This window comes from Trichechus manatus, unplaced genomic scaffold, assembly GCF_000243295.1.
Source record: "Trichechus manatus latirostris isolate Lorelei unplaced genomic scaffold, TriManLat1.0 scaffold00038, whole genome shotgun sequence".
In the NCBI taxonomy this organism is placed as follows: Eukaryota; Metazoa; Chordata; class Mammalia; order Sirenia; family Trichechidae; genus Trichechus; species Trichechus manatus.
This window is the reverse complement of record NW_004443974.1, coordinates 9916057-9923366: the sequence shown is the minus strand read 5'-3', so window position 1 is coordinate 9923366 and position 7310 is coordinate 9916057. Positions and strand designations below refer to the sequence as shown.

General features: G+C 38.3%; 1 protein-coding gene across 10 annotated transcripts in view; it reads left to right on the top strand.

The window, feature by feature from the left end:
• Nucleotides 1–7310, top strand: part of MAPKAP1 (MAPK associated protein 1) — a 270519-nt gene that overhangs the window by 46246 nt on the left and 216963 nt on the right. The window contains exon 4 of one of the 10 annotated variants that reach the window (XM_023730750.1): nucleotides 6101–6126. The exons of the other annotated variants lie outside the window; for them this stretch is intronic. The gene's annotated coding sequence lies outside the window, so the exon portion shown is untranslated. The remainder of the gene's footprint in view (nucleotides 1–6100; nucleotides 6127–7310) is intronic. 10 annotated transcript variants of the gene reach the window in all.

Here is a 7310-nt window from a genome sequence, read left to right as displayed (position 1 = left end):
AGGATTTCATTTTACTTGGATCCACAATCAACACCCATAGAAGCAGCAATCAAGAAATCGAAAGACGCATTGCATTGGGCAAATCTGCTGCAAAAGACCTCTTTAAAGTGTTGAAAATCAAAGTAGTTACCTTGAAGACTAAGGTGCACCTAACCCAAACCACGGTGTTTTCAGTCACCTCATATGCATGTGAAAGCTGGACGATGAATAAGGAAGACCGAAGAAGAACTGACGCCTTTGAATTGCAGTGGTGGTGAAGAATATTGAATATACCATGGACTGCCAAAAGAACAACCAAATTTGTCTTGGAAGAAGTACAACCAGAATGCTACTTAGAAGGAAGGATGATGAGACTACGTCTCATATACTTTGGACATGTTATCAGGAGGGATCATGCTCGGTAAAATACAGGGTCAGCAAAAAATAGGAAGACCCTCAACAGGATGGATTGACACAGTAGCTGCAACAGTGGGCTCAAGCATAACAACGATTGTGAGCATGGCACAGGACTGGGCAGTGTTTTCGTTCTGTGGTACGTAGGGTTGCTATGAGTTGGAACTGACTGGATGACACCTGACAACAACAACAACAAAGTAGAGAAGAGGAGCCCTGGTGGTGCAGTGGTTAAGAGCTCGGCAGACGTTTGAACCCTTGTAAACCGTATGGGGCAGTTCTACTCTGTCCTTTAGGGTCGCTATGAGTTGGAATCAACTCGACAGCAATGAGTTTGGTTTGATTTTGGTGATAGAGAAGAGGATTTTTTTTTATTTGCTCCTCCCCCACTCATTCCTTTAAGTTTAATCTGCTTTAACTTCTGTTCAGTGTTTTACAGAATATGTTGAAGAAACGGAAAGTTCCCATTTTCTTTCCTGTGTAACCATACTGTCCATTGTATATATATATGTGTATATATGTGTGCATATATATGTATATGTATATATATATATGTATATATGTATATGTATGTATATATATGTGTATATATATACATATACACACACACACTTCTTTGTCCCTCAGTTTCTTTCCCTCTCTTTTCTTTCTGTCATAGACTCCAATAATTGACCCTGTGGTCTTATTTTTAGAGAAGTGCCCTATCATTCTTATCCATTCTTTGAAATGTTGACTCTGATTTTAACCAGACCAGCAGTCTGCCTGATGGTCATTCCTAATGGTTAGAATGAACATCATCAGTGCACAGAGGAATGTCTGTGAATTCCCCATTAGGCTGAGTTCCTTCATTAAACCACAGTTTGTCCTTAGGGTATCTTGAAGCTGTTACAATGGAGTCAGGACTCCATTAAGCATCTGCCTGACAAACTGAGCATCCATTCTATTTTCACACATCTCTCTAACACCTGTTCTTTTGGTAAGAAATGACATGGCCAGATTCTTTTGATCTTAATCAGGAATTTTGGATAGTAATGATTTATTCATTCTCTCATTCTTTTTCTGCTATTTATGTTTTGCTAAAATGCTCTCCATTGCACAGGACCAGGCAGTGTTTTATTCCTTTGTGCGTGGGGTCTCTCATGCTGACAACAACAGCAACAAAATCCTCTCAGCTGTTTTTCTTATTTTTGTTTTATTTCATTCCCCACTACAAGAGTCATCATTATAAATATGATAATCTCCCCTGAAATGTTGTTCTTCCACAGTTATTCTGTTTAGCTCTAGTCCATCCTTTCAGACTCAGTATAAAATGCAGCTTCCTCATAGAAGAGTTGGAAGGTATCTTAGAGGCCATCTGGTCCATACCCTAAAGTTCCTTATGAACTTACTGATCCATCTGTCATGAGACCACATGATAAATGAAATACCTTAGAGTAAGATTCTTTTAGTATTTCTGTAACTAAAACTGTGTGGATAAATGTGAAGATGGTTTCATCGAAAGTCTGCTTTGTCAGAAATGTCGTATCACGGTCCCAGTATTTTTAATTTCATTGTTATAAAATGATGTATTTTATTCTTTACATAGTTAGTTATTACCCTTATTCACTAACTTATTTAATGCCGTATTCTGTAACTCCTGTGTGCATAATAATTCTGTGCTAGGTGATTAGAAGAATACATAATTCTTGTCCTCAAGAAGTTTGTAGTCTACACAAGAAATTTAATGATTCAAAACGTTAATGTAGTTTATATCAATTATTAATGAATATTCTTGAAGTTTTTTTATGTAACTACTGTTACTGTTTTCTAAAAGTCTAGTTTATTCCTAATAAAAATCAGAAATGCATCCAAAGGTGCATGTTTTAATAACATTCAGTGTAAATTTCTAGTCCCTACCTGTGGAATTTCTGATTCAGTAGATATGAGATGGGGTCCAGAAATCTATATTTTTCAAAAGCTCCCTGGGTGGTTTTGATGAGTGGCTAGCTCTGGGGACCACTGATACATAATCTGCCAGGCACATAAACAAAACTTCATGCAAGTTCAGCAAGTTATTAACATTCCTATATTGCATTTGAGAAAACTGGGACTCAGAAGTTAAGTAACTTCCCCAAGTAACTTGCAAGTAGTAAGTGCCAAAGCCAGGGTTCTGGCCAGTCTGACCACAAAGCCTGTAGTCTTCCCACTATACTCCACTCCTTCTCAGGCCTCCCGTAGACGGAGAGGAGTTGCTTCTGGAGCTTTGGGCATTGAGGAGCCTGTTCCCTTTCTTCTCTGTTAGCTATGGCCAGCATTCAGGGAAGTTGCCAAAATCTCTCATTATAGAAAATCTGGAAAAGTATAAAAGTAAAAATAAGCTACCAGTAATCTCAGAGATAAACTCCTGTTGTTAACATCTTGATGTATTTATTCTAGGTTCTCTTTATGTATGTGGGTATATATATTTTAAATAATATTTTAATCATATTTTATGTGATCTTTTTTGTGTATACATTGTACACAGAAATAGTACATAAAGTTTTGAAGTTGTCTCTATATAGATCCTACACTTTTATGTTTCTTATTAAGGTTATTTCTAGATGTTTTGTATTTTGTTTTACCATTGTAAATAGCATCTTCTTCCCTGTAACTTTTTAATTGCTTTTCTGTAAAAATAATCTATTGTTTTTATATATTTTATATCCAGCCACTCATGGGACCTTTATTAATTCTCATCTTTCTGAATGCTATAGTTTGTGCTGTCTCATAAACCGGATAATTTTCCAGGCTGTTGTTTTTCAGTTTGATGTTAGCTGAAGACTTCCAGCCATTATATTAGTTATGACTCTTAGGTTGCAAATAATAAAAAACAACATGAAGGCACTTCATGAAGTACAGCTGTGCTTTATGAGTGGCTTGGAACTAAGAGGAAGGGCTCTCATGACCTTCTCCCCGTCTTATCTCTCCTTCTTTGTGTATCTGCTCACTCTCTCATTCTTTAATCCCCACCCCCCCTGCCATTAACTACTTTTCCTACCTCTCTGGTCCAGAGTCATTCATTCAACAAATATTTACTAAGCCCCTACAATACGCTAGGGCAGCTAGGTACTATTGTAGGCCTAGAAGATACAGCAGTGAACAAAACAGATAAAATTCCTGCCGTCATGGAGTTTACGTTTTAGTGGGTGGAGATAGACAGAAAACAAGCATGGTATGTCAAAATGGGATAACATAGGGAAAAATATAGCCAGGTGAGGAGGATAAGGAATGGCAGGCAGACGATATTGCTATTTTATGTAGAGTGATCAGAGAAGGCTTCAATAAGAAGGTGATTTTTGAGCAGAGATCTGAAGGAAGTGAAGGAGCAAGCCATACAGATATTGGGGAATGAGTCTTTTAAGATGAGAGAACAGCATGTAAAGGTTCTGAGGCAAAAGTGTGCCTGGTGTGTTCAAGAAATAGCAAGGATGAATGAGCAAGAGGAAAGTGGGGTCAAAGAAGTAGTGGGAGACTTGATCATGGAGGGTCTTGTATGGAATTTGAGTTTTACTCTGGATGACATGGTTGGATCAGAATAGTGATGTGATATGTGACTTACTTTTCCCCCCCAGTTTAAATTTTCTTTAAAACAATTTTTCATTATAGAAAATTTGAGAATTATACAAAAACAGAATGATACGAGCCTCACCACGCGCATCATCTAGCTTCAATAATTATCAACATATGGCAAGTCATGTTTTATCTATACATTCCACCTACCCCCCCAGATTATTTTTAAGGAAATCCCAGGTACCATATAATTTCATCCTTAAATACTTATGTGTTTTTTCCTTTTCTTCCAAACAAAACCTCAATACCATTACTCTCCAAAAAATTAACAAAAATTGTTTTCCTGGGCAAAGGAAATGAACAGACACTTCACCAAAGAAGACATTCAGATGGCCAACAGACACATGAGGAAATGCTCGCGATCACTAGCCATTAGAGAAATGCAAATTAAAACCACAGTGAGATACCATCTCACCCCAGCATTACTGGCATGAATCAGAAACACTGGAAATAACAAATGTTGGAGGGGCTGCGGGGAGATGGGAACTCTTATGCACTGCTGGTGGGAATGCAAAATGATACAACCATTTTGGAAAATGATACGGCGTTTCCTCAGAAAACTAGAAATAGACATACCATTCGATCCAGCAATCCCACTCCTAGGAATATATCCTAGAGAAATAAGAGTCGTCAATCGAATAGACATATGCACACCTATGTTCATGGCAGCATTGTTCACAATAGCAAAACGATGGAAACAACGTAGGTGCCCATCAACAGATGAATGGATAAACAAACTATGGTACATACACAAAATGGAGTACTATGCAACGAGAAAGAACAACAATGAATCTGTGAAGCATCTCATAACATGGATGAAACTGGAGGACATTATGCTGAGTGAAATAAGTCAATCACAAAAGGACAAATATTGTATGAGACCTCTATTGTAAAAACCCATGAAAAAGTTCACACGCAAAATGTAACAATTTTTGTTGGTTACCAGGGATGGGAGGGGGGGAATACTACATAGGCAATAGACAAGTGCTATCTTGGGTGAAAGGTGAGACAGTACCCAATACAGGGGAAACTAACACCACCTGTACAAGGAAAGGTCATGGAGGCCCCATGGATACATCCAAACTCCCCGAGGGACTGAGTTGCTGGACGGAGGGCTCTGGGGACCATGGTCTCGGGGAACATCTAGCTCAATTGGCATGACACTACTTATAAAGATAATGCTCTACATTCTACCTTGGTGAGTAGTGTCTGGGGGCTTAAAAGCCTGTGAGCGGCCGTCTAAGATACTCCACTGGTCTTATCCCTTTGGGAGCAAGGGAGAATGAAGAGAACAGGATACAACGAAAAGATTAGTCCAAAGGACTAATTGTCCACAGCTACCAAGACCTCCACCGGACTGAGTCCAGTACAGCTAGATGGTGCCCGGCTACCACCGCTGACTGCTCTGACCAGGATCACAACAGCGGGTTCTGGACAGAGCTGGAGAAGGATGTAGAGCATAATTCTAACTCACAAAAAAAAAAAAAGACCAGATTTACTGGCCTAAAGGAGACTGGAGAAACCCCGAGAGTATGGCCCCCAGACACCTTTTTAGCTCAGTGGTGAAGTTACCTTCGAGGTTCACTGTTCAGCCTGGGAGTGGACAGCCCAGTAAAACCATGAGAGTAACGAGGTACAGGAGTCCAGTGATAAGGCCCAGAAGGCAGAAGGGGAGTAGGAAGCTGATGATAGGGAACACAAAGTAGAGTAAGGATATAGTTGATGTGTTGTGAGATTGTTAACCATTGTCATAAGGCAACATTTGTAGTAACTATTAAATGAGAGACTATTTTGTCCTGTAAGCCTTCATCTTAAGTGAGAATAACAGCACAATTAGAAGAGCGTAGTCAATGTCACTTAAATGTGTATGTAAAAAAAATTTTGAAATGGCGTATCTTTGGCTATGTGTATTTTCACCAAAAAAAAAAAAAAGTTGAGGATTTAGAGGGTTAAAATGTTGTGGGGTTGTTAACCAATGTCATAAAACAGCATGTGTGTTACTGTTACATGAGAAACTATCTGTTCTGTAAGCCTTCACCTGAAGTACAATAAAATATTTAAAAAAAAAAAAAATTGTTTTCCTGATTGTCTCAAATTTCTTTTTTTTTTTTTTTCCTAGTTGATTTGTTCAAGTCTGGATTTAAGGTACACACATTACTTTTGGTTAATGTCTCTTTTCTTTTTTAATCTTTAGGTTCCCTTTCACTTTTTTTTCCTTATAACTTATTTGTTGAACAAACTGAGTCATTTGTCCTGTAGAATTTCCTACATTCTGCATTTTGCTAGTTGTATCTTCATGGTCTTGTTTTAACTTGCTTATCTGTCTCCCTGTATTTCCTATAAACTGGTAGTGAGATCTAGATACTTGGTCAGATTGAAGTTTGATTTTAGATAAAAATATTTTGTACATGGTGAACTTGTACATGGTAAGCCATTACAGAGTTTTTACTGTACTTCCTATTGCACCATATCAAGAAACATGAAGTGTCTTTTTTCTCTTTTTGTGATGTTAAGATTGATGATGGAGTCAGGTGTTGTCAGTTTGATCTATCCATTATAAAGTTACCCACCAGCTTTTCACCTAATGATTTTAGTGGCGGTTGATGGGCATTGTTGTTGTTGCTGTTGAGTCAGTTCCAACTCATAGTGATCCCATGTGTACAGAGTAGAACCACTCCATAGCGTTTTCAAGGCTATGACCTTTTGGAAGCAGAGTGCCAGACCTGTCTTTAGAGGTGCCTCTGGGTGGGCTTGAACTGCCAGTATTACAGCTGGTAGTTGAGTGCTTAACCATTTGCACCACTCAGATGCATTATCTGGGAGTTGCAGAATAGTGTTATTCTAATTTTATTAGTCCATCTTCATTTATTAACTGGTTTTAAGATAAAGAATTTTCTCTTCTTCTATTATTTGCTATCCTCAGATGTAGCTCTTACAAGAAAGGCAGGGTAAATGCTTGCTTCTTTCCACTTGATTCTTTCCGTTTGTTAATAGTTTTCAGAATTAATAGCATCCTACCAATGAGGAGAACCCTGGTGGCACAGTGGGTAAGAGTGGGGCTGCTAACTAAAAGGTCGGCAGTTCACACCCACCAGCTGCTCCTTGGAATCCCTATGGGGCAGTTCTAATCTGTCCTATAGGGTCGCTATGACTAAGAACTGACTTGACAGCATATAACAACAACAAATGACAGTTAAGACATTTTCATTTGTATCATTGTGAACTCATGTATTTTATTTTATTTTATTGTACTTCAGGTGAAGGCTTACAGAACAAATAGTTTCTCATGAAACAGTAGTACACATGTTGTTTTATGACATTGGTTAACA